The following is an 11,840-nucleotide window of genomic DNA, read 5'->3' on the forward strand; positions in this document are numbered from 1 at the left end:
ATGTAGCGCGGTATTTACAATTAAAACAATTTAGTGAATATAATGTAAATCATTACTATAATTAAGGCATATATTGTCATAATATACCTAGTATATTATTATTTTTGAAATCAGTCGAAAAGAGCAACGTTAAATAAGCTTCAGTGAAAAACGGAAAGACAGACGTGCAGACATTATTTACAGAGCAACTGCATTTATTTAATATCTTTTAAATGTAACCTAAAGATGCCTTTTTTTGATACATTTTAAAAATTTAAATCAAAACAAAATACCTATATTAAGTAGGTAATTCCTCGAAAATAAGCGCAATAATTTGTATTTCAACAATTTTCTCACAATAATGTGCTCTTTATAGAGTTTATACTAGTTTGTCTTAGTTTGCAAAGCACACGGCTCTCTATGTAGTTCTCAATTGCATTTTGTCCCCTTCATACACGCATTCTCAGAAGCATATCATCATTGTTGCCTGACCACTAAATGACTGTTATTTATTTTTAGTCCATATCCGGTCAGCGGTGACTGGACGAGGACGGTGGGGCCGGTTTTTCCACGAAGCATTTTCTTGGTTCGGCGGCCCAGGTCGAGAAGAATTTTGAACTGCCGGAGCTTTTCCATAATCTCAACCTTCTTGTGGAATGTGTGAACAGGTGAGAATTTATTTAATTCTTACATAAAAGTTTAAGGATGTCTGTCATTCTGTACCGAATAATCCCGCCAACAGCTGAACCGATATCGTCCTCCTTAGAGAAAATGACCCACCCCCCAATAAACATTTTTGTTTTTAAAACACATATACACACCTCAAGTGCCCTCTAGGCTTCTAGGGGCGATCTGGTTGTATGAAACTTTCTTCAAAATAGATAGGTAGTTCAGTTACAAAAATAAATTAAAATTAGCTGCGCTTATTTTATTTTCAACTAATTTAAATTTTCTTCATAAAAGGTTTCTTAATATTTTTTACCCAATTATGTTACAAAATATCAAAACGATTCTTATCATAAAAAATAAAATCATTAATAAAACGATTCAATTTTATTGTGAAATTTCTACTTTATTCTAGAAAAATCACGCAACCTTAGATAGCAAAAATATAATTTCTCCACTATTTACTAAGTATATTTGCGATAACTTTTATTTAATGAAATCTTCCAATTTTTAACCTGTACAAAACGGCTTGCTTAATTGCTTCAAGATCCATGTCAGATCTATATAGGAAATAAATGTCTATAAACGAGCTCAAGTTTTCCAAGAACTATTCGTTGAAAACTCATAGTGCTCCAATAATCCATAATAAACTCTCATTGCCCAGAACGATAAGACCCATTATTTTACTTTATTAAAAACAAATTCATTTTTTTCATTTCATGTTGCTATTTACATTATAATGAAGTATTTAATTTCTAATCATAAAAAAGAAAATTTAAATTTATGATATAATAAATTTAAGAAAACTCTGTTTTAAAAGAATTCGATTGTGGCGACACTTTGTGTGTTCAAATATTGAACTAAAATTGTAATCATATAATAAACCCTTTGGTGATGGTAATGTAAAGAAAAATATATAATTTAAAAGATCTTTTTAAGATCATTTAAATTATTAAATATTTACTTCCGTTTAAATAGTAATGCCGGGTGAGGAAAATAGATTTATTGAGAAATATATATGCATATAGAAAACTAGCCAATAGGGAGATAGTTATATCGAGCCAACTCTAGTTCTAGAATATCCAAGAAACCTCTTATGACGCAAAATTTTGTTTTTCAACTCTGATTGGTCAGAATTTCTTGAGCTTGCTTCCTATTGGTGGGATAACTCTAGAGCTTTCTAGCGTATTCCTATTTTACCACTGACAAGTATATAAACTCGGTACCGCGAAAGATGCGACAGTTACTATTTAATATTAATAGATAAATCATCAATACAGAAAATCAACAAAGATATATTCCATCATGGCCAATATGGCAAATATGTTTGTCACAGTTAAAGCCGTAATCTGCGATGCAAATGGCCAAGAGAGTCAAGTCAGAAAGTTTGTAATCGACAAACAGATCTGTACATCATTCGGCTATCTTGTCAACAAACTAGAGCAGCTGATACCCGATTTGGCAGAACACAAGTTTGATATAACTTGGAGAGATGAAGAGAATGATATGATCACTATGTTAAATGATGAAGAATTAATAGTTGCGCTTCTGGAAGGCAAAAAAGATTATCTCAACATTTTTGTCACCAAAAAGCGAATGAATACTGCTAAAAACAACATGAACAAGGAAGGAGATGTTCATTATGGTGTGAAGTGTAACAGTTGTTTGGCTGCTATTAAAGGTAGCAGATACAAATGCTTGGTCTGTCCTGATTTTGATCTCTGCCTGTCCTGTGAAATGGCTGGAATACACAATATGCATAAAATGGTCAGGCTATTCAAACCTCTGGAAAAGACCATGGATGAAGAAAGAAAAGTTCCAACCAAGTTGACCGTTAAGAACATTAATGGATCGCCAGTTTATTTACTAAACATGCCACGCAGAAAGTTTCTGAGCCCAGAGAAAGATCTCAAGAACAGAAATCTCGCCAGTAGACCAAGAGATTCTTCTGTTTATCATCTACCCAGCTTGAGAAACGACTGGTACCCAAAGGATGCCAAGAGCCATAGACATGCCATGAAAAAAGTAAGGCCGTCTACCACCAACTACCATAAGAACCTGCCCTTGGAGGAGCTTCTTAAGGGTTGCTGTGCTAATCTCTGGGACGAAAATGAGAAAGAAAATGAGTCTACCAAGCAATCCACCAAAACAGTCAACACTCCTATTAACAAGCCTGTTTCTACCACTAAACCAGAAGAGAACCAAGAAATGTCTTCAGATGTCCAGAACATTCTAGCACAAATATTTCCTGGCATAGAATTTAACGTTGTGAATCCTGCCAAGAAGTTGGTTGAAGTTCCCAAATCACCAAAACCTACAGAAGTCACTGAATCAAAGACTGAGAAAACTGTTCCAGATGAAATAAAACACCAACTTGCTCTGTTGGCTCAAATGTTCCCTGGCGCAAACTTTTCTGTTGTTCAAACAGACCAAGCTTCAAATACCAAAACTTCAAAGAAAGCTGAAGAAAAAATTGCCCCACCTCCAATGGTAGAAGATAAATCTGAACTGGCCGATGATGTAAAAACTCTTCTAACACAAATGTTCCCTGGTGCAAAATTTTCCTTTGGAAAGAAAAATGAGACCTCCCAAGTCGAACAACCACCAAAGCCAGTTGAACCACAATCTTCTAAGAAAGTCACTGAAAAAGAAAAGCCCCAGTTAGCTGAGGATGTAAAAGTCATGTTGTCTCAAATGTTTCCAAGCGCAAATTTTACATTTGTTGACAAAGAATCAGATAAGGATGATGAAAAGACTGCTGACAAAGTTACAGAAAAAGACATTGAACCATCAAAGTTAGAAGAAGACAAGCCTATATTGGCTAATGATGTCAAAGTTATGCTGTCACAAATGTTTCCTGGGGTTGAATTTAATTTTGTAAATACTGACACTGCACCAAAAGCTAACCCAACGCATGTTGCATCAGCAGAAGAAGGTAAAGAAATTCAACCTGCTGAGTCCAAAACTACACAAACTACGTTGGATCCAGAAAAACCCAAGTTGGCTGAAGATTTGAAGACAATGTTGACACAAATGTTCCCTGGTATTAAGTTTTCAGTCATTGAATCCAATACAGATCAAGGGACCTTTGAAAACAATGCTGCTAAAAATACCCCCGAAAATAGTGTTGAAACTGGGGAATCAAATGAGAATATCAACACTGAAATAACAGCAGCCAATGAGACAGTAAAGACTAAAGACAACCTTGCTGAGCTGAAAGACAGAAGAAGCCCTGTGCCTTTGACAACACTCGCAGCATTGACAGCCCTGGCCCACCCTGAGTACGTGAGTATCACTACAACAGCACCCACTACCTGCAGCCTTCCTGCCACGCCAATTACCACGAGCAAAATCAATGAGGAATTGGACAATACTATACCCATTGATGTTTATCCTTTTATGACAGAAGATGTTTATAACGAAGAAAAGGCTCTTGGAAATGAAGCTGATAAGAATACTGAAGCTTTGGCTGCTCTAGAGGCTATGGGATTATCTAATGATGAAGGCTGGCTGACTAAGCTAGTAGAGGCAAAGAATGGAGATGTGCAACAGATTTTGCAAGCTTTAACGCCAAGCAAATATGCTGAAAGGTGCCATTAATAAATATTTTGTAAATATTGTAATTTTTGTGAATATGTTAATGATATTTTTAGTTTTATTTGCCAGAGCTTTATTTGAATAAATATTTGAATATTTATATAAATTGTGTTCATTTTTTATGTTCGTTATTCTGGTATTTTTTGTACTCGTATGACAAGGATAACATTATCCTAAAGGAGCGCGCAAAAATTAGAGTCCAAGTTAGTTTGAGTATAATTAATGGGATTTTTTTTAAAGGTAACTTTACATACATAAGAAAAATTAACATATTGTATTGTTTTCTTAGTTTGCTTTTTGGTGTATAAGTTCATCCTTTAATATTTTGTTTTTAGCAGGTGGAAAAAATTGTTTTAAATAAGTTTTTTTGCAAATGAAATATACCTACATTTTTTAACACTAAAACTTAAAATAAATCATAATTTAGGAATGTGGATATTAGGATAGGGGAAAAATACATAGTCACTTTAGTCTGCTAATATGGACCTTTTATTGGTCAGTTCGTCCATCAAGTAGGAGGGGATATCGCTATTTTAGTCAGCTGCGAGCTTCTCTTTATCTCAGTACATGAAAACCTTGTGCGACATCCAAGTAATATTATTATCGATTGTTTAATCAAACCTTATTCAACCGTTTTCTAACATTTAGGATATCATCCAAAATGACCGGAAGCTAGCTAATTTCTTAGATATTCCTATTTCAATATAGAATAATATTTAGAGTATTTTTTATAACTTTAATTTTCTAAAATATAAAAAAGAAACTTTGAAAAGCGCTGGATTGCCGCAGTCAAACCGCCCGTTTTTCATAGTTCAATTTTTTACTACATTAATGCAACTGTCATTTAATTTAAAGAGATTCTATCCATTCACTATCCATTAACAATCCATCTATCTATCCATCTATCTATTTAACTATCTATCCATCTATCTATCCATCTATCTATCCATCTATCTATCCATCTATCTATCCATCTATCTATACATTTATCTATCCATCTTTCTATCCATCTGTCTATCCATCTATCTATCCATCTGTCTATCCATCTATCTATCCATCTATCAATCCATCTATACTCTATAATAATAAATATAACATACGTGGATATTATAACAGGGAAAATTTTGTTGTCAATTTAGGTTGCTACTTTAGTATTCATTTATTGGTCAGTTCTTACGTCCAGTAGGAGGTGAGGGGATATCGTTATTATATATTAGCATGCTGGAAAGGCCATTTTATTTGAGTTGGAGAAAATATGGTGCAACATGCAAGTAATTATATATCCCTTATATAAATGTACATAAATGCGCAAAAAAGACTTATTTTACATTTTGTAAGTAAATTTGTCGCAAAACTGATTAAATCCACACTATAACTTATTGTAATAGGAATCAGTATTCAAAAAATCAAATGAATAGGATATTTTTAACATTAAAAAACTTGTTGTCAAAAAAGTAAAAATCAGCTTGTTTTAAATGGAAGTACAGATTTTCTGGTAACGATTATGTGTTACTTTCTAAGTCGTACCTAACTGTTGTAGGAATCAGCATGCAAAGTTTGAAATAGATAGGACAATTCTAACCTGTTTAAATCAACGAAGAGAGCTAACTGTAACGGACGTACGGACGGACCGCCCCTAATTATAGAAAAGCTTCACTTTTAAAAAGAAAAATTAAATGCCTCAAAAAAATTGAAAAATAGCTTATAACCACCACAAGACCAGTAGATATATTCCCTGAAGAATAGAATCCAATCAGTTTATTGGTTATCGAGATCTTATGGGACGGACGGACAGACAGCAATCTACTTTGTATTATAGATTAACACCCAGGTATCTAAGGAACAAAACAATAACCGATTAATGTATGTACATCCCCAATATTGATACATTAAATTATATTACAAAATTAATCGTCTGTAGATGAAAATTTGTGGTTGAAAAGTTTTGACACTCAACTTAATGAACCAACCAATAAAAAATCAATCAAATTCCTAAAGTTGTTATGCAAACGAATATTAAAACGTTATAATAAAACTTTGGGTTTGGGGACTAGTGTAATCAGGGCTGTGCAAAACCCTGGTATTTTTAAAAATACCCCGGGGTCGTGGAAAATAGGGGTTTACCCGGGTTTTAGGGGTTTTTGGGGTATTTTGGGTTTTTATAGTTTTTATACTGTAAAAGCTTGAATAATATATTAAATATAATATATAATAGACGATTCTTTCTATGGAGCAACGAGTTTCATAGTATTTTCACAGTAGCTTTTCTCTTATTTCTACCCCTGCGGGGCAATCATTACCCCTTAACTAACCTATTAATAGTTACTATAAAAGTACAAAGAAAACCACTGTGCCATGAACCAATTAGGTCCATTCTTTTAATATTTAGAAACAGGCTAGGACATAAGAGAGATGAAAAGTTAGCTGCTATATACAGGAAAAACAGAAAAAATGCAAAAATCTAAAGATCCTAAAATTGTTTTCTTGCTGGTATATCTCTTCCTTAGCCCATGCCAATGGCAAAATCAGGCACAAGTAGTAATAGCAGCAGTCTATTCCTTTGTAAAATACAGGGGTCAATGAAAAACATATTTTTTTGTATAAACAATGAAAAATAAACTTATTTTTGAAACAATTTTACTTTTTTTTTATAAAACCCCCAAAACCCAAAACCCCATGGGTTTTTTAAGGTGGGTTAAAGGGCAAAAAAACCGGGTGGGTTTTGGGGTGGGTTTTGAGTGTAATACACAGCCTAATGTCCCCTCCCTTCCTAAATAAAACTGCTGACGTTAAACATAAAGACCATGTAACTACATAATTTAAAAACAAAAATTACCAATAAATAGACAGATAGACTATTTGCTAATTCCAATTTCGATTGATTATAAGAACACCACGTTTTTTGCATATTAACTTTACCTTTACGCAGTGAGGGAGGGGACATTGGACATTGGACACTAGTCACCAAAGTTTTACAGTTGTGTGTTCAAACGTTTTAACTACTAATTTTAATCTACACAAGGGGTAATTTTGTGTATTATCATTGGGGATGTACATCAATTTATCAACCTTTGTCTTATCCCTATAGATCGCTGATATTTGTAATAATCTATAGAAACTATTATTTAGTTACATTAAAACATCAAACATAAAGAGGTTTAGATTTAGGCTTACCCCCCCCCCCCCCCCATCATTGGGTGCAATAGAACTTGAAAATATTTATTATTAACTTGAATTCAAAGTCTGAATAAATATTTCCTATACATATGTTTTGCGTTTTTTATTTATATGTATTACATCTTACATTTTGACTTTAGAATCGCTTTTAAAAGCTTTTCCTTACAAACTTTTCGTGCACCCACCTTTAGAAAGCGGGCTAAAAACCCCTACGGAGGCGCAGGGGGGGTAAATGCAACCTGTACAGGCGATTATAATATGTCTTTGGGCAATAAAATATCGTTTTTTTAGCCGGTGGCACCCGATGAAAACATGTTTCCTGTTACTGTCTACTTAAATGTTGATTTTAAAACAAACAAAAAAAAAATTAAAATCTTGACTTCAACTAGAATTATTTAGGACTAATATCTTCAATTTGTGCTTTTTTCTTTTATATTGTTAAAATACATGTAATGCATGACTCACCAGGGGCGTCCAAGCTTTTTATTTTAGGGGGGGTAAAAATTTTTGAAGGGGGGGTAATTCGTTTTTGGGGGGGGGTAAAATGGCGCGCGAAGCGCGCCGCAATTTTTTTTCACCCCCCCCAAAATTTTTACCCCGGGGGTAAAATTTGCTTGGGGGGGGTAATTACCCCCCCTGAAATCTGTTGGCAGGGGTAAATTTAGTTTACCCCCCCCAAAATTTACTCTTGGGGTAAAATTTTTAGAAGGGGTAATTTAAATTTTATTAAATATATATTAAAATTTTTTTTTATTACAGATTTATTATTTTGGGGGGGGTATTTACCCCCCCAAAATTGTTTGGGGGGGTAAATACCCCCTCCTAAATGGTTGGGGGTGCCTACGGCACCCCCAGGGTAGGGGTAAATTTTAAATAGGGGGGGGGGGGGTAAAATGAAAAAAATTTTAGCATTTCTTGCCTTTCAGGCTTTAGAAAGATTACTTAAAAAGCATATTTTTACGATTCCTTTGAAATCTGATGTAACATGGGTATGCTAATACTCATAGAATGATTAAAACTTAATTTGGGGGTGGTGAATAAAATCGTTTGGGGGGGGGGGGTAATCGCCCCATCCCCCCCCCCCTTGGACGCCTATGTGACTCACCAGAAGTTATTTTGTATAATTACGTTAATTCTAAGAGATTTTATAATACTTTTAAAATTGTTGGTAAAACACAAAATAAATGCCTTTTTCTGTAAGAAAATTTATGCATTTCTTGCCTTTCAGGCTTTAGAAAGATTACTTAAAAAGCATATTTTTACGATTCCTTTGAAATCTGATGTAACATGGGTATGCTAATACTCATAGAATGATTAAAACTTAATTTGGGGGTGGTGAATAAAATCCCCTGGTTGCCCCTATGTGCATTGAAGGAATAATCTGACCATATTATTGGTTAGCGTACAGATTTTGTTACGAAAAAGCAGTTTTTTTTCTTATTTGGTTCGCTCTGTAGATAGGAAAAAAGATAGCTGACATAAAAATTCCAATTTGTCGAAATTAAATCGACTAGTTCTAGAATATTCCAATGGATATAAAATACGTTTGCAGGGGAAAATTTTTAGTCAATTTAGGTTGTTCATATGGACCTCATTAATTGGTCATTTCGTTCATCAATAGGCACGAGGTACTATAGGAGGCAGAGAGAAAGGGGACTATGTTCTGTTTATTATACAAGTCCCCAAAGTTTTAAAATAACGTTGGCTTAACAACTTTGGGGACTTTGAATTTTGATGGGTTGATTCATTAGAGTGTTTAAACGTTCCCACCACGTTCCCACCACTAATTTATTTCTATTTGTGTATCATCATTGGGGATATACATAAATTTTTCGGCTAATGTCATATCCCTTTAGAGCCCTTAGTAGAGGAGGGGATGGGGGTTATCACTATTTAATGATAGTACATGCTAATCTGATGTAGGATCCAAGTAATAATAAATCCATTATTACATTGTTGTCGATGGGAAATTTTCCTATTGATAAGAAATGTAAATATTTTTATTATTATGCTCAAGTGAGACATATTTTTCTGGGAGGGAGGGGACATTGGACTGGAAATTATACCTAGTATCAAAAGTTATATAATCAATTGTTGGCTTAATGAATATAGATAATATGTGGATATTTTGACAGGGTAAAATTTGTCGTCGATTTAGCTCGCAATATGCACCTTATTTATTGGTCTTTTCGTTCATCCATTAGGAAGAGAGGAGAGGGGTTGTTATTTTAGCCAGCTACATGTTTTACCTTATTAGAGTACATGATGATCTGGTGTAAGATCCAATATATCCATTGTTGGCTTAAAAATTTAAAAAGAAGTTCGAATTTTGTGCATTTTAATTGTTGGAGAACATAAATTTATCGTCCATTGTCTTATCCCCTAAGATCCCTAGATTTATCAAATGTCCGTGTTTTTGTTACTCAAGTGCGAAATAGTATTGTCATAATGTACACGGAGAAAGGGACAGGTCAGTAGACGATAAATTCACCTACCACCCAGATTACCAGAGAGAGAGAGGGGACATTGGGCTGTTAATTACACTAGTCCCCAAAGTTTTATGATAACGCTTTCTTATTCATTGGCTTAACACCTTTGGGGACTTTATTGAATTTTGATTGGTTGATTCAATAAGTTGAGTGTCCAAACGTTTCAACCGCTATTTTTAACCTACAGAAGGGGTAGTTTTGTGTATCATCATTGCGGATGTACATCAATATATCGGCCATTGTCTTATCCCTTTCGATCCCTGGCCTAAATATAACATAAAATATTTGGAAAAATATAATTTTTGTATCCATTTACCTTTCCCTCCATCCTTAAATAAATAAACAAGAAATTGAAAAGTGGGGAAAATTTGATAAAATCTTTTGTTATTGATTAATATTCAATAAATGATTAACACTCATGGATCTTAAGGGATAAGACAATGGACGATTAATTCATATGTAAGCCCAATAACGATAAACAAAATTACCCCTAACAACATATAAAATTCACTTTAAAGTGCCCAAAGTTTTTAAGCCACAAATAAGACCAAAAGTTTGGGTACTTGTGCAAGTATAGCTCAATTTACCATGGAAGGGAGGGGACATTGGACTGTAAACTACACTGGAACCCAATGTTTTATGAACTGGTTTTACATCTAAAATTAGGGACTTATTTGATGTCTTAATTGGGTTGTACAAACTTTCCCATCATTAATTTTAATCTCACTGAGAGAGAGGACATCCGACTGTAACTTACACAGGTACCCAAAGTTTTATAGCAACGTTATCTTATGCTCAAAAAATTGGGTCCTTCCATGGAATTTTGATTGGTTGTGACGTATGAGGGGATGTACAGACAGACCGGAATACGAGTATAGAGTAGCTTCGACACAATTATATATTAATAATATAACAAAGGTATTTCTAAAAAATACAAGATTTATTAAGTAATTAAACTGGTTAGAATAGGCAGATTAATGGGATTATTATTTATTGGATATATTTAAATATGATATCAATTAAAGGCTTGGACGTCTCGTTTTCTGTACAGGACAGAAAACCACGTGCACAGGAATATGGAACTAAGACTGTCGACAACCTAGCATATAGGTATACAGTCTACCAAATGTAAGCTGGTGGTGAGATGTTCACACGAGGCCTACATAAAATCAACTAGTCCCTCAACACAGCAGGATGGAGTATAATGGCGGTTATAAGTGGAGGTCTGACTCAGCTAGAGAAGTATAGGAATGTGGACAGGGATGGAAATGCATAAACTTGAATGGAGAAGGCGCCATGCCACAGTTGGGTCCAAATTATATGCGCCAAAACCTTTGAATTAATAATTTCAATTTAAAGACAGATAAGTTTGTTTATCATAATCGAGGTTTACATCAATTTATCATTCACAGTCTTATCCCTTAAAATCCCTGCAAATTAATCATTTCCCAATTTTCATAGATGTTGTCATCTTTGTTATTTCCAGGGATCTAAAGGGATAAGACAATGGCCGATAAATTAATCTAAGTTTCCAAAGATGCACAAAATTACGCCTTCAGTAGATTACAAGTTTGGAGACTCAACTTAGTAAACCAACAAATTAAAATTCAATAAAGTATTCAAGTTGTAAAGCCTACGAATAAGAAAACACTATTATTAAACTTTAGGGACTAGTGTTATTAATGTCCCCTCCCTCCCTGATTATTTCTTATTACAAGAATGTAATTTTCCACAAATAAAATAACAATAGAAGAAATATTTAATATTTATTTATTTAATCAATAGAGATGTACTAGGAGATAAGGAAACACAGGAAAAAGGGAATAATTTTGTAAATGGAGGAGGGGAGCATTATCCCAGAATCTAGCGACGCCTCCCCCCGAAATTCTAGGGGCTCAGTAAAAATGTACATTGAATATACGTGGATATTAT

Source organism: Acartia tonsa, chromosome 14 (assembly GCF_053477335.1).
Source record: "Acartia tonsa isolate MP-2025a chromosome 14, ASM5347733v1, whole genome shotgun sequence".
Lineage (NCBI taxonomy): Eukaryota > Metazoa > Arthropoda > Copepoda > Calanoida > Acartiidae > Acartia > Acartia tonsa.